Genomic DNA, 24,661 nt, shown 5'->3' with positions numbered 1-24,661 from the left:
AGCATAGGGTGGGGGGAAAGGACTACAGAAAAGGGGGCACCTACTGCAAGTGGGGCATAAGGTGGGAAAAAGACCTACAGAAAAGATGAGAGCTTCCACAAGTGGGGCATAAGCTGGGGGAAAGGGTTACAGAAAATGAGGCATTTACCACAAATGAGGCATGAAGAAAGCATTAGGGGGCTACAGAAAAAAGGACACATACCACAATTGGGACACGAGGTGGAGCAAAGGGCTACAGAATAGGTGGCAGCAAACACAAGTAGGGCATAAGGAAAGGTGTCAGGGGGCTACAGTAAATGAAACACCTATCACAAGTGGGGCATACGGCTGGGGAAAGGAGTACAGCAAAGCAGGCACCTACCACAAGTGGGGCATAAGGTGGGGGAAAGGGGTACAGAAAAGGGGGCACCTAACCCAAGTGGGGCATAAGGAAAGCCATCATGGGGCTACGGAAAGGGTGCATAAGGTAAGAGGGCAAGGAAATTGAGGAAAAAGGTGGGAGACTTCATCAAGGCAGACGTGGGTTGGATTGGGCTACAGAAATAGTGGTATAATGGGGGTATTCCAAATCTGATTTCATCCCACTTTGGAGGAGAGCTGCATCCATCAAATTGCTAACCAGACGTAATATAACTAAATATACACTTCTAAGTTTCTGCGCCTTTAAGTCTGATAGGAGATCTTGTGTTTCAATTTTCCCTGATGACTAAGTTATCAGGGTCAGTGAGACGACGTATGAGGCGAGTCTCTGGATGTCCTCCGTCTAATTACTCCGGTGATCCTTTTATCTCGCTGACATTTTTGAAGTCAAGCATTTTGTCACTTAACATGCCACCATCTGCTGTCTGGTTACTACAGTTTACATCAATAATTTCTCCTGACGCCGCAAGTGTTTTCCGCCTGCAGCTCGTGTGGAACAACTGGATAGCGGAGCGCCTTCAGGGGGTGCGAATGATCAAGCTGAAGCAATATGCTGGCATGTATGCCGATCCCAGTAACAGGAGGCCGCTGCCTTATAAACGCTGAAATCATTCCTATGAATCATCAGTGGGAATTAGCCAATACAACTAGAAATTTTAGATTTTCCCTTGGTTTACAATAGTACACAATATGGTGGTTATGATACTGGTTGAGCCATGAGGTGTCCTTCCCAGAATTTACTCTTGACTTGACATGTCATCTAAGGTCCTGTTACATTGACAAAAATCTACCCAATGTATGTATTTGATCCCATGAAATGACAGCATGCATCAATGGAGGATGGGGAGGAATAGAAAGTCTACGGAATATGGGGCGGAGTAGAAGTCCATGAAGTCCATGTGATGTCATGTGAGCAGATACATACATGGGGCAGAAGTTGCAATAATAACTTGGTAAAAGACTTTAGCTGATATCACCCTGGTCACATACAATTCTAAAAAGAGGCATGGGACGTGGGGAGGAGTAGATGGGAGGGGCCAGGTGAACAGGACACGCCCCCTCTGATGCCAGGGAATAGCAGATAAAGTTGCCTTATGGGGATGTAAGGGAAACAATTTCTAGCTAAAAGACGGGTGTCAGTTAGTAATTAGGTTTCTTTGGGAACCTGTCACAATTTGTGAAAATGTGGCGACAGGTTCCCTTTAAAGGAAATCTACCATCAAAATCCATCATGATGAACTAGAGACACTTATACATAGATCCAGGCACTTTGACTATGGTAATCTTCTTATTGCTATCCATCGCCTCCTTCTTTTTAAAATCATCTTTTCAAATTATGCTAATGAGCCAGATGGGCTACCCTAGCCCCTCTGTCATCTGGCTTTACAGACTGTTACACTGTTCTCAATGCTGAGGAAGGTATGATAACAAAACTTTCTCTAGGGCTGTTACTTAGAACAGTTTGCAGTTTTGCATTGTCAAGTTGAAATAATGAATTTAGTTGAAATCTAACATAGTTTTATAGGATAATACCTGGTATACCGTATATTGAGATCATTGTGCAAACTGAAATACTAACGGGTCTGGTTCCCGTTCACACTGAGACACGTGTTAAACACTTTAATTCACATTGATGTTTGGCCAGAAAGTGTTGGCACTGACATGGCTGCCAGTTGTTCATGGCTTGAAGGACCCATGGCCCGCTTCCTTCACATTCATCCTTCTCTTGGATGCGATGCGCTCATCTGCTCAGATAAACCCTTGGCAGAATTTCTGGAGTGTATTTTTAGACATTTTGATGCTTTGCGGTATTCTTGGCCGGGGAAGAAGAAGCTGTGTCATATGATAAGACGCATTCTGAAGTCTGAACTGATGCACAACTATGATCATGGCGCATTGTTATAGAAGAGCTCCAATCATATACTTTGTGCTAACTTTTCTCATAAAAATATGTTGTTGGTGCTTGTCTTGTGGCATCAGAATTATAGTATTATAATGACATTAATAAGAGTTTCTGGCCCTTTTCCTATCCATAGGCTTGGTCTTTTAGAGACAATCATAATGGATACAACACTCGGAACCTCCATTGATCATCTGATTTGCACTACTGATGGGGCCGATTCTGACTCCATCTCTAGAGAAGTATCAGCACCGGCAATGCTCTGATTTCTGTGGGTCCTAGGGGCTTTGCGTTATTATGTAACAACAATTTAGCATCTACATATGATAGCCTGGCAATACCCCAAAGCTTGATAATTCTAGTTGGGAAGTTGTTGTTGCCAATAAAATTAGTAATTTTGGCTCACATTTACCTAAAGTGTATTCAGCCTAACACAGAGAAGTCTATGGAGAGGGAGGCTAGGGAAGATGAGGTTGTTGCAGGCTAGTAAGTGATTCATTACACATGCTCATACATGAAAAGTGGGAAAGCATAGTAATACTTAAAGGTGTTGTCCACTCTAAGCACATTAAGGCAAATAATTAATATTAATTTCGTATTTTCATAAATCATTCCTAGAGTTTTCTAGATCTCTGCTTGCTGTCGTTCTATAGCTAGCTTTATTGTTTACTTCCTGGGGATGAAAACCGGTCCCTGATCATGTGATGCCAAACAGGTGCACAGCTTGCTATAACACACATCTCTGTGATATAACGAGTTGTGCACCTTTGTGACATCCAGTGAACAGGGATATAAAGAGACGTGCACCTGTGTGACATCACATGACCAGGGATTTAAGGAGCCATGCACCTGTGTGACATCACATGACCAGGTGTATAACGAGATGTGCACCTGTGTGACACCACATGACCAGGGACCAGTGTTTATCTACAGGAAGTAAACAATGAAGCTTCCTGTTGCATTGCTATTTGCTGGAATGTGCTTTAAGTAGACAACCCCTTTAATATAGTAGAATCAAGTCATAGCTGTAGCAGAGCTAAGGCAGTGTAATATCACTTTAACAAGCAGCTCACTCTCCCTTTTCCTCAACATTGACTTATATAATTAAGGCAGGGCAGATGAAAGCAGGCTGGAATGAGGTGCGTCACAAAGTTTTCTATATTCACCAGCAATATTCTTTTTGAAGAAAAGTCTTCTAAACAATACAAATATATCTTAAACCAAGAAGTTTACTCCAAGAAAAACACTCCATTTGCTGGCAGTATTTCCCAGAGTGGATCTTGTATCACTGGACTGAGCTCATCATGTCTGTTTAGTCCAGTTATGCGCGGTTTGGTCACGGTATCACCGTCACCGCACAAACTTAGAATGGACTCACTAGTCGTAAAACATTTGTGCTCATTGAAAACTAAAGCCTTTATACTATAATAATTCTTTATTTATATAGCGCACACAGATTACGCAGCGCTGCACAAGCATGACAAATTGGTCCCTGTCCCCATGGGGCTCACAATCTAAACAACCTAACAGTATGTTTTGGAGTGTGGGAGGAAACCGGAGTACCCGGAGGAAACCCACGCAAACACAGAGAGAACATACAAACTCTTTGCAGATGTTGACCTGGGTGGGATTCGAACCCAGGACTCCAGCGCTGCAAGGCAGAAGTGCTATTCACTTAGCCACCGTGCCGCCAACTCTGCTTCTTTAAATTGAAGTTCACAGATTCTGCCAGAGGTGGAATTTTTTGTCTAACCTCCATCGTTCCCTAGTTAAATTTTGTTAGTTTGAGAACCCAAAATGCTAGTTGGATCATCTACTGTCGAATGGTCCTGGGCAGTAACAGGCAACCGGAAACATCCTCATGACAACATAGAGTAATTGGCATACCCGATACCTAACAGGACCGATTGTTTGAAATGATGGGCGTCAAAGAAAAAAAAAATATGTGTGTGGCACAAATTAAAGGATACAAAGGTCCCCTTTAATTTTGCCAACTTTATTTACATTCGGAATCCTTGAAAAATATCACTCTGATCCATTATTAAATACTGAAACCTCTATGTCACAAGGGAAACAGTATATGCATGTAATCCCTGTATAAGAGTTGGCTTAATGACCAGGTCATTTGCAATGTAATTGAATTCTGTGAATCCTAAACATTGGAAAATACCAAATTTACAGAACGCAGTCTTCCAATAGCGTTGCCAAATATATCCCATATATAGACCCTTTGGGGCACATTTACTTACCCGGTCCATTCGGCTTCCCCGACAAGCGTTCGGGTCTTCCAGTGATTCATGAAGGTCCTGCGCCCGACGTCCACCAGGTGTCGCTGCCGCGCCGAGGTCCGCCGAGGTGCGTCGGAGTTCACTGATCTCTTCCTGGTGCATGTAAGTATGGCACGTGCGACCAATTTTTTTTTTAAATACGGCGGTTTTTAGGAATCCATCGATTTCCGTCGCATGAAACCCGGCGCGATTGGGCCGAAATCAATCACGTGCTCCAAGTTCCCAAGAATCCAAGAATTTGGCGCAAAACGGAAAAAATACCAAAACCCGACGGAAAAACGCAAATCGGGCCGTTAATAAATGTGCCCCTTTGTCTTTGATTATCTGCAAAATACATATGGCACGAGGACTCCTGTAGGTCGATCAGGCATGACAGATCGGTCACATGGGAAAATACACCCCGGTTATATGTTACCAGAAGCTTCGTCTACTGATGAACAGTCATCAACTCATAGGGAGTAGATCAAAACTGTGATTTTCTAAGCCTCACTGTTTGGAGCAAGTCCATGAGAACAATGAGGCCCTGTACTTCTGCTGTCATCTAAACCGACTTGCAGCTGCTCGGGGAGATGTAAGTAAAGCTTTCCTCATCTGTTAAGAAATTCTTTCCTTGTTTGATGGATGTAGATAGATTTTCCAATAAGCAGCCGTTATATCGTAGATAGAATTCTCTAGTAATTAGTAAATCCATGTAGCGCCATCCGAGAGATAATAAAGATTTGGAATTCAATTAAATTCCTCAAATTTTCATATTGAATAATCTCATTAGTTGTGTTTCATTTACTTTTCATTATCAGTTTATATATTACCAGAGATGATACTTCAGTAATATCCGTCTAGGCAGGAAACAAGTTATCAGTAGAGTCAAAGGAATATTAAATCTATAGTCAATAATATTATGGAAGGCATTAAGAAATTTATAGGAATTTAAGGTTCCACAGCAAGACACTTTCCAATCTCACTCACCAGGTTTCAGACACCTTGTCCTCCGATGACTTGCCTTGTGGATGTGACACTTTAAGTTTCTCATGTGCTCCATTTTTGTATGTGTTATGAAGGTCAGGTATGGAAGTAAGGTAACACAATTCTATTTTATTATTTAACCATCCCTGGTATTTTGCAGTAAGAAGCATCTTGGACCTTTTTGAAGCTGTCCGCTGTCCCTGCTGTGACGTGCTCCTGAGCTTGGCTATTCCACAGATTTACACTTCTTACCCCCGGGGTAGCCTTGTCACCTTTGTAGATCAAATCTTTTTTTCTCTCGAAACAAATAAAGCGGACACCTTGTATTTTGATGTGATTCAACCTGGAACAACTTTCCACCATATTTTTTGTACAGACAATTTATTAATTTAAATAAATAAGTCAGGTCCATTGTTATTAGTCTCCTAAATCTTATTCATTTTATGCAGTTATGAGTTCAGGCCACTACACCAAATACAGAGCTGAAAGATTTTGGCTTATTATGATAACTACGTTAATGCCTGGTCGAACAGTGTGGGGTCTGGGTGTCCACTGGATAGGTCATTGATTATAATTCCTGGACAACTCTCTTGAAGCCTGCAGTTCACATCCCAACCAGTGGCTGGTCACACATAAACCCATATACATGTGTGTGGATTTCTGCTTAGTATGCACATAATAGGAATACATCAGTGACTATGAGCATTGTATCGATTTTATGCCTTATGATAACTATTATAACCTTTGACTAGAGGCTTGTATTCTGTACAGATCAAAGAAATATCCGCATTGAGATATTGTGTATGAGGCGCCGTTGTGTAAATGCCAAGGCACTGCCCCATTACACAACATAAAGGGAAGTTCTCCTGGAAATGCTATTAACATTTATTTCTTTTATTACACCTTGATAGCTTTCCATGTTAACTGCAAATACAGTAAGTTATTGTTCTGAAAAGAATAGTTCTCTGTGCACCATTAAGCACTATCAAGGTCCAGTAATTAGGTAATGAAATCACCATTATCTTATGTGTACAGTACGGAATATTCTTAACTCTATGTCTAGTTTTAGGGGAACAGCATCTGTGGCTATAGACTGGTCATGTCAGACCCCAGTACCCCATTGCTTCATCGGGTGCTTTGTCTACAGACACCGTGGCGGCCTACCTAAGAGGCAGCCAATGTTAGTTAGAATTATTTGGGTGCCAGTATTAGCTTCGCAAGCTGCTTCTGTGAACCTGTAATCATACTTATTTGCTATTAGAAATGTAGTGACTTATCCGATTGGGTAAAGATTTTATATTTCTTAGTTGCAGTATTTTTATAAGCATCAACTTTTTGGACTAGAGCTCAGAAATATTAACATATAATATGAAATAGTATGAGTATATGAGTAGTGTAAAGAGTTACACAGTGGGGCACATTTACTTACCCATCTGCTAGAGTTCACAAAAAGTGCATTGTCCAACGATCATGCACTGTGCCACGATTCACTAAGATTGTGCGCCCGATATCCTGCATGTGTCCCTTCCCCAAACAGGTCCGACAGAGTTCACCTTCTTCTTCCTGTTGCATGTAAGTGCATTGGATTGTGACACAATTTTGAAAATAAATCCCGCGCTCAGTCTGAATCAGTCGGATTGTCCGACGGCACGGCCCCCGCTTTGTGTTAAATGGAAGCCAGCGCAGATGCGCCAAAATTCGATCTTGTTCGACACAATCCCAGCGCAGACACCTGTCAAATACCTATCAAAGCCAGGCAATCCCCAAAAAAGACAAACAGTCTGAAAAAAGTGTGATCCGAGACCCTTAGTAAATGAGCCCAAGTACATCCAATTATCAGAAACTTTGTAGAATTTCTTATTAAAATCCTATTTCTCTATATCTTTGACCTCTGGTGATGCTCTCTAGATGCAGGTAATTTACGGATCTTTAGCTTCAGACTAAATATCAATGGTAAGAGTTATTTAAGGTGACTGCAATGAAGCTTTAGTGTCAATTGTTATTCACATGACAACCCGAAATTTTTAAAATCCAGTTTTCAAAAACTTTTGGATAGTTACAATTACAAAAAAAATAACCGTTTTTTTCCAAGCAAATTTCCTGCAAAAGAGACTCCATTTCTTCAAAGCCGTTATGAAGTGAGGGAAATGTGTGCTGACAGTAATAAGAAATATCTGTGAACGCCGTGAAATTTATAAACTAGTAGATGTTGTTGTTCACACAGATATTTCTTTCTCACAGATGTATATCGACCTCCGACCAAGAGGATAGAGTGGAAATCTACATCTTCTCCTGTTCATCCGTCATCATTAATAAGATCAGATAAATCGAGGCTGATTCAGTAAGTAACATATTTCTTTATTTGTTTTTTTGAAATATTTTATACATTTTATACCATACATTTGTTTTCTTTTCGAAAATTTTGTATTGGTCAGAAAACTTAATTGCTACTTTTTTGGCCATTAAAAGTCCCATAAAATAGGAAAATCGGAAAATCTGTCAAAGCTATTTCCGGGCAATATGGTGTTTGGGGTTGGAGTATATTTGATTGGTTAATCAATATTTTTTTCATTTCTTTAAAATGTCCCCAGTAATTGTCAGTAGCAAGACTGCATTTAAAGCGCAAATCCAATATTTTTCTCTTTTCACAAATCAACCTCTTTTGATGTAGGAAAACTTTGCCTATTGTGTTGGGCAATTTTGCTATCTTCCTCAGTCTTGCCTCTCCCTGAAGTAGTTGTGTTCTCTTTGGCTTTACTGATCATGTCTGTGAGACAGTAGAGCATTGTTACAAGAGAGAAGACAAATTCTAAATGTTGAGGGGGTTACTGCTCCTTGATCACTCGGGAGGGAGGGGAGGTCATGTGATGCTCTGTGTATAGCTAGCAGGTGAGCTGTGTGTCTGTGCAGATCTGAGGATGTAGAAATATAGTCCTAAATGTACACACTATGCAATGATATACTTGTGGATTTGCTGCTACATTACCTTATGAGAAAACCAATTTAATCATGGAAGTGAGGGCCTCTAACTGACAAAATTTCTGAAAAATTGTTATAAAAGAAAAATGCCATAAATCTGTAAGCAGCACAGTTGTGATGGTTAGGGATGGTTAGGGTAATGCTACATTTGACATTTTATGTGGGCCTGATGGCATTCAAAATGTGGAAGATAAAATGGAAAAAAAAATTGTAGATATAAGTTTTTCACCAATATTTTTATAAATTGTTGAAAGTCAAGTGTATTTAGCTGTTTCTCATGGCATCCCTGCCATTACCACTTCCAAATGATTTGGTTTCCAGCAAATCTGCCCTGTTACTTTATGTCCTACAGTCAGGGTCAGCTCCATGTTTCAGTAGGTGACAGATCCTCAGTGGGCCTCTTTGCAGTGAGCTCACAAGGCAACATTAAAAATTCAGAAACTAAAACAGCCTCCTGTTCCCTAAAATACTCCCTAGTATACAAACCAAATAACCCCCTCGTGGTAATTTTATATAACCCCCCTAACACTCTATGGATTCATTAGATACAGCCCCCCTCACCCCCATGGATTGCTGATGTACAGCCTTATGTGGGCCCCCAGCAACTCTGGGCCCGGGCACTTGCCCAGGTATGCCCAGTGCTGGCGGTAGCCCTGCCTACAGTAGAGATAAGGGAGTATTTTAATTCTGGTGGCGACTTTGCCAGTGGCATTTATAGGTAACACCTGTGATCAGTTGTGGCTGCTACTGGTCGGGGTGAGTGTTCGGGTTATGTACCAAAACTCGGTCCCGAGCCAAGCTTTCATGATTCCAATCGTCCGAACTTGGCAAGCCCAAACCTGAAAGGGCCGGTTCATCCCTACTTGTGTAAGGGTAAGCAATGGGAAACCTAGGGGGTCATACAGATGCTTCTAGGAAAATCTACAACCTAAGAAACACTTCATTGATAAATTGCTACATGAAACACACGCTTTTTCCTCTTCCATGGTTATACAGCACAGCCCTTCGTATTTGACGAATTTTTTTTTTTTCTTTTTGCATTCAAGCAATTGAAGTTTTCATTATCCTTATAAAACTTTTCTAATTTAAAACTGAACACTTAAAATTCAAGAAGATTGAACATCCCTATGATCAGGGCACGGAAGAAGGTCTGGGGCCCATTTGTTATCACATTAGCTCGCGCCTTGGGTTTTTATGTGTATTCGGCATCTCGATAAAGCTTATTACGAGCAAAAATCACAATTATACATGTGGAAAATAACCTGCTTCCCCGCTTTGTTCCGTCGTAAGAAAGAACATTGTGACATATTAAGCCAATTTGCTCATTAAATCATTTCTTAGGCCCTCATCTCGGCGCACATTATGCTGCATCATTTATAGAAATGGGAAGTATTCATTTTTGAAGAGCTCCATTGTTAACTCTGGCAAGTCTGTAGCTGGCGTTCTTCTTGGTAGATATAATGGCTCTGTTTATTGTGTGATCTGCATGTTCATATTATCTGAGCTCATTTGCATAATCGTTGCATATTGTTCTTGAGTCGCTTCTCGGGAATGACAGCGCATCTCAAGGAGTCTTGCACTTTAGCTCTTGTTCTCATGCAAATGAGGACGTGTCCGTCGCCGAAGTTGACATTTACGAAATGCATCAAATAAATAAGCGGTGATGTGAAATTTCCACTCCTGAAATAGCGGGATAAATATGTCCTGTCTTCTTAAATACCGACTTGCTGCGTGTTGTTTGCCAACCGGTGATGGCCGCTAATGGGACCATGCGAGGACCAAAAGCACAGACATTAGTCCTGGCCCTCTGTACACATCAGGGGGACAGAGCTGATATTAGGCAATCGAAATGATGACACTTTTTAGAAGTTCTTTCGAGCTCCTTTGGTGAAGAAAATGTAGCGAATCAGACATCCTAGAGTGCAAGCAAGTATAGGACGCCGGAGAAATACATCAACACTTGATAGAGTAGTAATTTCATATTATTAAATGTCATCATGGACAATTTCATCTCCGAGTGTCTTTATGAATAACATTTGTCGTGTCATCAGGCTTTTCAATGATTTTCTGATTTCTGTAAAATCCTCTTCTTAAAGGGGTTGGCCCAAGAGTTAATGTTCTCTCCCATCCACTGGATGGAAAGTAACTTGCTCGTAGCTGGGATCTCTTCTTCTAGGGCCCTAACTTACCACAAGAAAAACTTATCATCTTCTTATTTAAATATATACATATTGATGATCCATTTCCCTGTCTATAGGACTGCCAGCGATAGGTAAGTACAACAGTTGTTTTATTTAATAATGCAGTTCCATAGGGAATGATTGGAGCAGCAGGGAACATCCCTAACTTCTGCTTCATTGAGGATGCAAAACGACACCCCTATACTTGTAATATGTGCCGGTCCTGGTGGTTGGCATATTTTCCTCTATCCATAGGACATTAAACATTTGTACCAAATCTACAAACCAAAGAATAGATCCCCTAATCTCGAATAATCTCCAGGACTGTGACCTTTTCAGTCAGCTGATTATTAAAGTGGTTTTCCCACAAATACAAGTTAGCTTGCTGATCAGTGGGGGTCTCATTGATGAGACCCACACAGATCACAAAATCAAGGGCCTAAGGGGTCCCATGTACATCTGTCAGACCCCTTGTCGCTCCATGAGAGTTATGTAGCAGACGGCTGGGCATGACCGTTCTGCTCCATTAATCTCTATGAAGCTGACGGAGATCGGTGAGCGGAGCGTTCGGCAATTTCCGTCGGCTCCATTGACATTAATGAATGGAGCACAGCAGTCATGTGCGGCCGTCTGCTCCATTACTCTCATGGAGCGACGACGGGTCTGACTGAGGTGCATGGGACCCCATCGGACCACTCGTTTTCGTGATCTGTGGGGGTCTCTTCAATTACTTGTATTCGTGGGAGAACCTCTTTAAGGGTGCAAGGTGTCTGCCGCACATTGGGGCAGATATACCTACCCGGTCCATTCGCGATCCAGCGGCGCGTTCTCTGCGGTGGATTCGGGTCTCCCGGCAATTCACTAAGGCAGTTCCTCTGACGTCCACCAGGTGTCGCTGCTGCGCTGAAGTCCGCCGAGGCCCGGCGGAGTACACGATGCTATACTTGATGAAAGTAAGTGCAAGTCCAGCGACCCTTTTTTTTTTTTTAAATGCGCTGGTTTCTCCGAATCCGTCGAGTTTTCGTTTGGCCACGCCCCCGATTTCCGTTGCGTGCATGCTGACGCCGATGCGCCACATTCCGATCGCATGCGCCAAAAACCCGTGGCAATCCAGGGAAAATCGGCGCAAAATCGGAAATATTCGGGTAACACGTTGGGAAACCGCGAATCGGGCCCTTAGTAAATGACCCCCATAATGTGATGTTGATGACCTCTTCTCAGGATAAAAGGCATGCTAATATCCTTTAAAACTTAAAATTTGATATCCTGATATCTACCTACAGATCTCCCTATGACTTTCATTATTACAGTGCATGTAAGAAACAGGTAAATGATCAATTCATTTACATCCGTACCTGCGGGCATTGTTAGTCAGTGCTGTCTGCTCGCTATTACTATAATAAAGCAGAATTTACGCTCCCTGTTCTTCCACTGCTAGTATTTTACCTCTATATGACAAGTAATTTTCCTAAGGATTCATGGCAGAATATTAGATCAGATATCTGTGCAGACATCCTGATTCTAACCAAATTATAATATGTGTCTCCACTATTACGCCCTCTACCAGATCCAAAGGGGGAGATTTATTTAGACTGGCGTTTATAAAGACAGTCTTAAAAGGAACCTGTCACCACATTTTTCACAAATACAGTTAGTAGCAGGTTCCCATAGAGCCATAGTAACTAACTGACACCATTATTTAGGCTGAAAATTGTTCCCCTCAGATTCCTATATATATTCAACTTTATAATTTTACCTGGTATCCAAGGATGTCATTAGGCAGTCAAAGTGGGTGTGGCCTCCACGGGCTGAATCCAGCAGCTCCTCCCCATGCTTTCTCTGCATGCAGCAGTAATGTCATGTTACCAGGGTGACATCATTGCAGGTCCTTAATGCATCTAATTAGCCAACTTGCAAACTGCACACCAAACAAATATCACATGAAATCACAGCAGTCTGCATGGAGAAGAGTAGAAGTCCATGCAGACATGCCGTGATTTTTTATGTTGTCAGATATATGCATGGGGTACGGTTTGCTAATGTTAAGAGGCTAAAGGACCTGTGATGGGGTCACATTACATTAGACCACACTCCTCGATTTGCTGTATAGATCCCTAGATACCAGGCAAGTTTAAAACTCTGATTTTATGGGGATGTGAAGGAATTTTTAGCTAAAAGAAGGGGGTCAGATAGTTACTAGGACTCTATGGGAACCTGTCAGTAGCTGTATTTGTGAAAAATGTGGTGACAGGCTCCCTTTAAAACTTTCCCCACTGGCGATTCTGCACCAATATTCACTAAGAGGCTCCAAATACTTTAGGCGCAAACTCCACCAGTTCCGATCTTTAGACCAGATCAGAACTGGTGGAGTTTGTTGCTATGGTCTCCGCTGGTCATTCAGTAAATATGACAGGCCAAGTATTCTCGTCCCAGCCCACCCTCTGCCCGATCTCCACCTGACCCACCCATAGTGTTGTGCGGGGTCAGAGAAACAGCCATAATGAATGTCCCCCAATGTTCTTATCATTTCCCTCATATTTTTGCTAGATCAGAAAACTGTTGAATATCTGATTAGGAAATATTTATTTACATGGTCAAAGAATACAAGAAAAAAAGGAATTAGTAGAAGAATGGATATAAAGGCAGTTTAGCTTTAGCCCTTGGTTGCAGTGATACTGTACGGTGTCATATCACAATATGAGTAAGGAGGGAGGACAGAGACCACAATAGGAGGGAAGATGAAAGACAGGAGAACACAATGGGGGTCATTTACTAAGGGCCCGATTCGCGTTTTCCCGACGTGTTACCCGAATATTTCCGATTTGCGCCGATTGTACCTGAATTGCCCCGGGATTTTGACGCACGCGATCGGATTGTGGCGCATCAGCGCTGGCATGCACGCGACGGAAATGGGGGGGCGTGGCCGAACGAAAACCCGACGGATTCGGAAAAACCGCCGCATTTAAGACAAAAAATGTGTAGCGAAAATTACACTTACCTTCACCAGGTATAGGCCGGTGAATTTCAGGGCATTCCAGCGCGCCTCCGGGGAACTTCAGCGCAGCAGCGCCACCTGGTGGACGGCGGAGGAACTACCTTAGCGAATCCCGGCCGGACCCGAATCCAGCGCAGAGAACGCGACGCTGGATCGCGAACGGCCCGGGTAAGTAAATCTGCCCCAATATGATGTAGGAGGGAGGCCACAAAGTCAGGGGGCAACAATATTAGGGGGGTTGGAGGACATGAGGCCATAATATGACGGAGGATGGTGGACAGGAGGTCACAATATGAAGGGAATGAAGGTCAGAGGGACACAATCGGAAGGGGAAGAAGAGAGGGGTCACAATATGAGGAGGAGTATAAAAAGTATTTTATATATATATTATATATGTTTGGGAAGATAAATAAAAGTGGGGAACAAATATAAAGACAGGATAAAATAGAAATAGGGGGTATTATAAGTTGTATTGGAGAATATTAATGCCACAGAAAGGGGGCATTATACTATGTGGGGGCCATTAAAGGGGTTTTCCCATTTTTCCGCAAATTAATATTATTGTTTGTATTATAAAAAGTTATACAACTTTACAGAAATCTGATCATGGTCACACAGGTGCACGGCTGATTAGTATCATAGAGAGTAATCAGAGCTGTGCACCTGTGTGACCATGGTCAGGGTTCTGTCCACTAGTAGTAAACATAGAAGCTTTCTATAGCAGGACAGCAAGCAGAGATCTAGAGAACCACGAGGAATTGATACAGAAAGTGTATTGGAAAATTGTATAACTTTTTATAATTCAAACAATAACAATAATTTGCTGAAATGAGAATATTATATAGATATATATATCGATATTATGGTTCTTTATTCACCCAGTATGCAGAGGTTCCTGGATAGGAACCAAAATATCAAACTGACTATGAGAAAGTAATATGGTTAAAAATCATGATCTTCGTGTATATAAATGGGTATTTATGGAACTTGATGAGTATCATAGCTGATAATTTGCAAAACTCTCTATCGCCACCTGCTGGGCAAAATCATTATATATATATATATATACATATATATATATATATATATATATATATATATGTATATATATATATATATGAATATAGCAATTTGCATATTAAATATTATAATGAACTTCATCATTTACCCATGCCTCTGCTTCTTATGCTTTTGCGCTGCAATACTGTCATACATGTATCTGTTATTACTGGACATATTCATGACCTGGATATAGACTGCGGTATTATTTATTATTACCTTCTAAATTTGAGCAATAGTAACCTGCTATTAAAAAAGGCAAGTTAAAAGGCATCACACTGCTGAAAAGACTTCATGGTCATCCATAAAATGATAACAAGCGAGGAAGCTAAAAATCCATACCATGAAAATGGGCCTGGACAAGGAGGTGATATCCTTCTAGTCATAGATCCCTTCAGCCTGTCGCTCTCCAGCTGTTACATCAATACAGCCCCTACTTATCCTCATACTATAACAGCTGGAGGAATATAGGTGGAAGACAGGGGGATTCCTAAACTTAAAGGGCTTTGCCCATGAAAGAAAGTTCTCAAATTCCAATCCCCTAGTGATGTTTACACAATAAAGAGCATTTTTAACCCCTTACTTTACAATTTTACTCAGTTTTATTGCTGTTTTAGCTCCTATCACTCAGTGATGGTCAGTGTAAGATCCCAGACTATGGGCAGGGATTCTCTAAGCAGACACTTCATGATTCCTCTGTGCTATGAGATGCTGTGTGCTGACAATGTGCTTAGATTATCAGGGTACAGGGTTTATCTACACTTTAATTTAGCTTCTAAATATTCTACTAGTATCTAACACAGAGAGAGAAATAAGACAGATCAGAGGTGGGAGATGATGAGATGATTATAAAACACAGACAACCTCAGCTTTGCTATCTCGCCTATAGCACACACAGAGTCAGCTCTGCTATAAACACCTTATCTGTCTGTAGCTTGTAGGGTAAGGAAGTGCTTGTGTCTGAGCTGGTCTTGTAATGTAGAGGGGAGGGGCAGGAGAAGCTATTCATGTGAAGAATCTAACCATAGGCAGAATATTTACGGTCGGATCCAAGGGCAATCAAATTGTGTACACCAGGACTGATAGAGACAAGTTAGAATTATTTCTGTGAAATGCTGTATTTTTGTTAATAACAGTGAATAAGAGAATGTGTTCTTTTGTTATCCTGAGTATATTTAAGAAACTTGTCTTTATTTGAAGAAACACTACAGATAGTAATGGAAAATCCTTAAAGGGGTATTCCTATTTCAACAAGTAATTGATATTGTTTGCATAGTGAAAAGTTATATAAATTTCCAATACAGGCGGTCCCCTACTTAAGAACATCCTACTTACAGACAACCCCTAGTTACAAACGGCCCTCTGGTTTTTGGTAAATTACTGTACTTTATCCTTAGGCTCCAATAATCAGCTGTAACAGTTATCAAAGGTGTCTGCAATTAAAATTTATTGTTAATCCTGGTTCTTATGACAACCCAACATTTTTAAAATCCAATAGTTATAGAGACCCAAAATATTTAGCCTGGAGCTACAATTATAAAGTATACAGTTCTGACTTACATACAAATTCAACTTAAGAACAAACCTGCAGAACCTATCTTGTACATAACCTGGGAACTGCCTGTATACTTTCTGTATCAACTCCTCAGAACCCTGACCATGGTTACACAGGTGCACGGCTCGTTATATCACACAGCTCTGATTACTCTCTGTGATACTAATGAGCTGCGCACCTGTGTGACCATGGTCAGATTTCTGTCTATTGAAAATAAACAATGAAACTTAGATCTAGAAAACCGTAAGGAATTGATTCAGAAAGTATATTGGAAAATTGTATTATTTTTCATCATACAAACAACATTAATTTGGCGATGTGGGAACACCCCTTTAAATCCCTTCCTCATCCAATCCCTTTTCTTTCTTAGTTGAATGTGACGGAGATGTGTTTTTTTTTCAATCCTATAAACTATGTAACTATATATAGAGGCATTGAATAAGTAATATTTTTGATGAGTTAATATAAAAAAAAATCATCACATGCAGTATGTTAATTTTTAAATAAAGTGGAAATAATGTGATCATTTTCAAAATTTGTTTTCTAAAACTAGAATAAACGTTTGACGGGTTATGGATATCGATTACTTCGGATAGGTCAGAAATATCTAATTACAGTATTTGATATTACAATATAACACCCCACACACACCTTAATTAACACAGTGAATAAAGGCTATTATAACACAGCTCCACATTCTGTATAGTGGCCATGCCTCGTTACTACATGTCATATTTTATTCATGTGAGTTGAAAAATTATGTAGCTGTACCTGTTGACTGGTTTTTACCATTGATCCCTACTGATCTGAAATAAAGTGATCATCTATAATCTGGTAAACCCCTTTAAGGCTACTATTGTCCATTGCTTGGGTGCATCTCATATATTCTTTGAAATTGCATCTATAGGGGAACAGCATTGCAGGTATTCTGGCACTGATATCATTACCACTTCCATGAGCTGATATTATTTCCATAGTGTCCCATATGGGACCAAACATGGGTAATGAGTTTCGTGACCCGCTTGCAGTAAACGGAGAACTTTCATTTTCCAGTCAAGAACATTTTCCTCCCGTGAACAGTAACTGCTGCCGCTATAAATATTTTAACCACCTGTTTTGCCTACGCGGATGATTAACGTGAATTTCTGCTTTAATCATATTCATGAGCAGACTATTTGGGAAGCAATGTTCTAGAAATGGCAGCGAGCTGCACAAGAACTATATTAAATTATACCTGTTTTTTTTTTTTTTTTGGTTTGCCTCCTCCCGAAAGTCATGTGATTTGCTGCGGTGATGTCTTACAGGCACACGCGGAGTTCCTCTTACCGTGATGATCACACAACTCATTAAACGCGCTATATACTCATCATTTACATGTAAATTATTTATAACTATGAACTTAAAAAAAAAAATCCATGGTGAGTTGTTTGGACTTGTTCCGGAAATTACAGCGTAATTATAATATAAACGTGTTATGTGCGATTCCTGCTGGGGAGGTAGAAACCACAGCCTGTTTATATATTAGAGTGGGTTCTGCATGTATAATTCATCCCGTGCCCTGATAAGGTGTAGCTCCGCCCCCCTGACACACAAAACACTCAGCATTATGCCACAACCAAAACCAGAAAATTTCAAATGAGGACTTTTAGGGAGTCAGTCACCTCCCACCTCACCCATAAATAAAAGCAGCACGGAGGCATACTAGGCATACTTTTCTAAATTTCTTGGTGACCTATTTTTAAGTCTGTTTTAATATTTATGTAAATTAGGTGCAGTAAGGTAATGGTGATGACTAGTGTTGAGCGGACATGAACCACAAAGTTCAGGTTTGTACCAAACTTTGTGGATTTGGGTCCTCTGAACCAGACCACAAACTTTATTAGAAGTTCCGGACCGGAGCCAGGTTCGGCTCAATTTCCCCCCGTGGTTAATATCCACGACCGGTGAGGGCACCGATATGGCTAACTCTTCAAATACCGGTGCTGGGTGCTGTCACATGACCAGGGATCTAACGAGCCTGATTCTGTGACATCACATGACCAGGGATATAACAAACCGTGAACCTGTGTGACATCACATGACCAGGGACATATTGAGTCGTGCACCTATGTGACATCACATGACCAGGGATATAACGATCCGTGCACCTATGTGACATCACATGACCAGGGACATAATGAGCCATGCACCTGTGTGACATCACATGACCAGGTATATTACGAGCCGTGCACCTGTGTGACATCACATGTCTAGGTATATAACGAGCTGTGCACCATTGTGTGATATCACTTGACCAGGGACCGTTGTTTATCCACAAGAATTAAACAATGAAGCTTCCTGTTGAATGACAGCAAGCAGAGCTCTAGAAACAGTGAAGAATTGATACAGAAAGTATATTGGAACATTGTATAACCTTTCGTCCCACAAACAATATCAATCATTTGCTGAAAGCTGACATTGACTTACATTTACTTACCCCATCCCTGCGCAATCCATGATCCAGACTGTCTGACGTGGATGAACTCTGCCGCGATTCATGAAGTTTGTGCGCTCAATTACCCGCATGTGTCACTTCCCCGCTCAGGTCCGCCGGAGTTCACCTTCTTCTTCCTGGTGCATGCTTGCCACATAATTTTAAGTGTTAAATCCTGCGCATAGCCTGAATCCGTCAGATCATCCGACGGCCGCCACTTGTTTTGTGTCGCACGAAAGCCGGCGCGATTGTAACACAAAACGATCACGAGTGACACAATCCTCGCTGTGATCCCCGAGAAAATGCGGCAGCGGGACCCTTAGTAAATAAGCCCCATTGGCTTTACTAATTAATAATAGAAATAATACAAATTTCGAAGGGCGTGGGAGGTGTCTGCATTCTTATCTGTGCGTATAAATCATGTAACCAGGTCTCTGGCACTTTTTATGGAGTCATCCAGCAGGTCATAGACGCCATAACTCAAAAAGATCTTTCTGGCCTCAGATTCTTTTTTACCGCTGGCAGCCGTCCGCATCGCCGTCCGCCGGGCTGCAGTAATAGGCTATTATGTATCGGCAGCTCATTAGAGTACAGTAATCAAAGCCTGGATGCGGGCAGGAGGCTGTGCGCTCGGTTTTAATTGCATTCGCCGCTGTCCCTCTATTTACGAGGACGCCAGCGCTATGTTTTTGTTTAAGTTACTTTAGCTAAAATATAAAATTGCCAATAATCCGCAGCGGCCTGCGCGACAATTAGACGCGAGCTGCCGAAGATCTAATCCACATCTAATGATATCTTGGCAGGAGGAAAGTCACTTCATCATTAAGCAGTTTATGGGAATGGGAGATGTGATTTGTTTACTAGCGCGCTCTTTGCGGGATAATAGGATTGTTTTCATTGCATATTGTTGTGATTGGGGAAATGTTAGTAACTTAGTAAATAAGAAATTCTTTATCTCAGCCTCCGAATGATCGCACAGGAAAATAATGATGGCACATTTCTATCTAAAACTGAACTCATTAGACAACTTAAAGGGGAAGTCCACCTAACATGATAACTTGGCTATTGTATTGTTTATGTATAAGCCATAGGACTGCATGTTGTAATATGGAATCTCAGCTATAGATTGTGTGTATGTACAGTAGCTTACTATCAACATAGATAGAGGAACATAGATATAAGGGACTGGGTTTTTTAAGGGACGGGGGCAGGAAAGTCGACATTTTTTATTCACTTCGTGCCCCTACAAAGGGCAACCAGTCTGATGTGTTACCATGATATTTTAAAACTCATATTAATATGTAGTTCTGTGGGGGGAAAATTGAATACTGCAATTTTTTCCTTAAAACTGTAAATTAATTTGCTCTGCTCCTGCTGCTCTATAACATGCTGCCTGCAGATAGAGCACTATGTACAATCTGCTCAGCTCATCCTGCTCTATAACATGCTGCCTGCAGATGGGACACTATATATAATCTGCTCAGCTCATCCTGCTCTATAAGATGTTGCCTGCAGATAGGACACTTTGTACAAACTGCTCAGCTCCTCCTGCTCTATAACATGCTGCCTGCAGATAGAGCACTATGTACAATCTGCTCAGCTCATCCTGCTCTATAACATGCTGTCTGCAGATGGGACACTATATATAATCTGCTCAGCTCCTCCTGCTCTATAAGATGCTGCCTCTAGATGGGACACTCTGTAGATCCTACTCTGCTCCTCTTGCTCTATACCTTGCTACCCGCAGATAGGACACTATATTCAATCTGCTCAGTTTCTCCTGCTCTATAATATGCTGCCTGCAGATATGACACTATGAGGGAGATTTATCAAAAGCCTGTTAGAGCAGAACTGTTCTAGTTGCCCATGGCAAACAATTAGAGCTCAGCTTCCATTTTCCCACAGCCTTTTACAAACTTAAAGCTGAGCTCTGATTGGTTTTACATAGGCAACTAGAACAGTTTTTCATCAGTTTGTCTTTTATATACTTAAAGGGGTCTTCCAATTTCAGCAAATAATTGATATGGTTTGTGTAAAGAAAGGTTATATAATTTTCCAATATACTTTCTGTACCAAGTCCTCGCAGTTTCCTAGATATCTACTTGCTGTCCTTCTATGTTTTCTTAGGCCCCTTCTACACGGTTTTTCACACGTGTGTTCTGCGTGTGCTTTTGACGCGCAGAACTTGCATTGAACTCTGACCCATTATAATCAATGGGTTTTTTCAGACTTGCAATTTTTTTCACGCACACACGCAGGTTTTTTTTAACGCACATTTAAATCTCAGCGTGCTCTACTTTTGCAAGTCACGTGCGTGAACGATGCACCAAACTATGGTCTATGGAGACACCAAGTCTATGGAGACGCATCAAAAACGCGTTGCACTCTGAGACACATTCAAGTGCAATGCGTTTTTCACGCATCAATCGCCAAAGAAAAGATAGAGCTCAGTCCTGAGTCCTTTTCACGCGCGTTATCTGCCCGTGAAAAACGCGTTGAAATTGCATTGAAAATGCGCATGAAAAACTGAGACACTGAACAAACTCTGAATGAAAACTGATGAAAAATGTCAGTTTTTCACTGACCAAACACTGATCGCACCCTGATCAGACTCTGACGTGATCTGCAACGCAAGTGTGGAAGGGGCCTTACAGCAAGCAGAGATGTAGAAAACTGTGAGGATTTGGTACAGAAAGTATATTGGAAAAGTGTATAACTTTTCATCATACAAACAATATCATTAAGTGACTGAAATGGGAACACCCCTTTAATGACGTGTTCAGTTTAATAGATTTCCATGACTGAGGTTACAGTGTTATAACTCTTCTTCCATGCACTGTACATACATGTAAGAACACTGACCACTGTATCCACCCATTGTAATCATCATTCTATAGGAATAAGGTTTTGAAATATAAAAGAGTTTTCATATTTTAAAATTTACTTTAAAGTGTCTCTGACATCTTGACTCTCAGAAGAGAATAATGACAGACATAGTTACCACCGGCAGACAGACCCGCATTGCTTCTGATTTATAAGTGACAGATAGATACAAGCCGCAATGTTCTGTACAATAAAGGACAATTCTAGGCTTCACAATTCTGCCCCTTCTTCCCCTGTTATCTCACAGATGTGTCCTTCCTTACCTTCCTCTTGACTGGACATGTCTAGATATGTGAGCCATGGAAGCAGCCCCCATTATATGCTATTACAACGTGATATCAACTATGCTACATGTGGTTTTGTTTTTTGATTTCAAGGGTTTTTTGATAGAATATTGGGATATTCTATTAATTGGAAGAAAGTGGGGTCCTTAACCTTGGTTAAAAGTAACCTACCATGTGAATCTACTATGAGAAGTAGATGTGATGGTAGATTCCTCCTGCTGCCTCTGCCCTAATCTGTCATTTAATAATCCTGGAACGTAATTTGTTAAAAACTTTAGTAATATATAAATTAACTGCAGAGACTACTGGGGCGTGGAGTAGCCTCCCAGTCCCTGGCCAGGCTAGAACACGCCCCTTCAGCCTCTGCAGTTAATTTACATATTACTAAAATAACGTAAGGTTAGGTTCCAGGATTATTAAATTACAGATTAGCGGAGAGGCAGGTAAAAGGGTTGAGTGCTTACCCCTCCGCTCAAAGGGCCATCGGCCGCTTACAGATCTTCTTTTCTTCTCTCCCACCCTGCAGTCCATGTCTGATAAACGTCCGGGTGAAGACCGAAACGTTCCACACTATTTTGGAATGCTACACGTATATTCTGCATAAATTCTTGTCTAATTTTGCATCAATTTATGGATGGCGAGTTTACTTTGTACGTACTTACCCTAGTTATGCACTCCTCCAGCATTCATAGGGCTGTCTCATCCTGCCCCCCACAAGCCTTCCCTAGAACCTTCTCAACTTTCCCACTATTCTGCAGATCATTATGCTGCAATGTCATTCAAGAACTTGGGAAAGCTGGGTGCAGGTTGGCTGCTGAACATAAACACGTTACTTCCACATGTATAGGAGCTGCCTGCACTATCCAGACAGAATTAATCAACCTGAGCTGGATGACACAGCAGCTGGGGGATGGTGCAGCGATTGATTACTTCTGCTTGTCAGGTACTACACAGTGATGATAAATATTCTCGGTTTATGCTGGGCAGGACAAGCCTGGAGCAGTGAATAATGATGCTGAGGAGAAGCACTGGGGCAGCCACAGGAACTACAGAGCCTCATTATCAGAATTTTATGATTTTCCAGCAAAACCACTCGGTTCAGGGATTAGACAAGAAATGTTTCTGCATCAGTGTAGCTACAGCATTCTCAAGGTATGTTTGGTTCATAATGCACAAAAGCAAATGGTAGATTTCCTTTAACAAAATAACATCATGAGATATATTCAAATAAAATTATTTGTTGTCCAACTTGCACATCATCCTATGTATTTTCGGTGATGTGCAGACTACACAATAATTTCCAACTAGCCCTAATCCCCTCATATATATTCAAATAAACATATTAACAAAACATATAAAACATATTAAAATAAAGTGCATGTTTTTAGTTGGTCCAATTGTTATTGGTTATGTGCTTTAGGCATCTGCTCAGGACACTTTTTGGGAACAGGTAGTAATCTCTTAGTGAGGTTGGCATAATATATATATTTTTACATATACATTTTTAGGACATAGAAACAAAAATAGGTATGAAGATAAAAAAAAAGTTACGAATACTAATGAATAGTAAGATCCCGCTATTTAGTATATTCCCAGCTGTGCGCAGACACTTAGCGGGAAACAGAATAACTTAATCAAAAGCTCGGCAAATCCTACACATTTTCAAAATCGAAAAGATTTGCCACATGCTGTGTCCCCTGCAGACGTATTCCACATAATACCGTACTATAGATCCAATGTGACTAAGTTATAGCTTTTATATTTCAATACATGGATGAATAATATGTTTATGAAGGGTAGGTCAAGGCTGTGATAGCATGTGGCTGTGTATGTAGTAATGTCAATGAAAGAAAAAGAGTCCAATACTATGGCAATATTGTCGGAGTGTGATTTTAAGAAAGCAAATAATGGTTAATAGTTTATAATTTATAGTTTATTATTAGAGATGAGCGAGCACTAAAATGCTCGGGTGCTCGTTATTCGAGACGAACTTTTCCAGATGCTCGAGTGCTCGTCTCGAATAACGAGCCCCATTGAAGTCAATGGGAGACCCGAGTATTTTTCAAAGGGACCATGGTTCAGGAATAAAATGTGTTATTTAATTGAAAAAGAATGTCTTCTGATAAGTTAGCAGATGTATGGAAACATCTGCAATCTATTCTTCACTGTTCCGCGCGTATATTATCTCCCGACAAGTTAACAAATGTGAAGAACAGTGAAGAATAGAATAAAAACAGTGAACACAGGATCATTTAAGTGAAAAACGCAGTGAAAAACACAGTGAAGAATAGATTACAGATGTTCGGCACATCTGCTTACTTGTCGGGGTGATACGCTGTCCCGGGATCCGCTCCTCTTCTTCCACTGAAGTCTCCCCGTGCTGCCCGATGTCTCCCCGTGCTGCCCGATGTCTCCCCCGTGCTGCCCGATGTCTCCCCCGTGCTGCCCGATGTCTCCCCGTGCTGCCCGATGTCTCCCCGTGCTGCCCGATGTCTCCCCCGTGCTGGCCGATGTCTCCCCCGTGCTGCCCGATGTCTGCCCCGTGCTGCCCGATGTCTCCACCGTGCTGCCCGATGTCTCCCCCGTGCTGCCCGATGTCTCCCCGTGCTGCCCGATGTCTGCCCCGTGCTGCCCGATGTCTCCCCCGTGCTGCCCGATGTCTCCCCCGTGCTGCCCGATGTC

General features: G+C 41.3%; 1 protein-coding gene across 1 annotated transcript in view; it reads left to right on the top strand.

Moving 5' to 3' along the window:
- The window catches only part of B3GALT1 (beta-1,3-galactosyltransferase 1), a 207,974-nt gene that overhangs the window by 130,449 nt on the left and 52,864 nt on the right, over window positions 1–24,661 (top strand). Inside the window, exon 3 of the mRNA XM_072121819.1 lies at window positions 7,813–7,912. The gene's annotated coding sequence lies outside the window, so the exon portion shown is untranslated. The remainder of the gene's footprint in view (window positions 1–7,812; window positions 7,913–24,661) is intronic.

The sequence above is a fragment of the Engystomops pustulosus genome, chromosome 8 (genome assembly GCF_040894005.1).
Source record: "Engystomops pustulosus chromosome 8, aEngPut4.maternal, whole genome shotgun sequence".
In the NCBI taxonomy this organism is placed as follows: Eukaryota; Metazoa; Chordata; class Amphibia; order Anura; family Leptodactylidae; genus Engystomops; species Engystomops pustulosus.
Note: the sequence above shows the minus strand (reverse complement) of the source record. Positions and strands in the feature narration are given on the sequence as shown.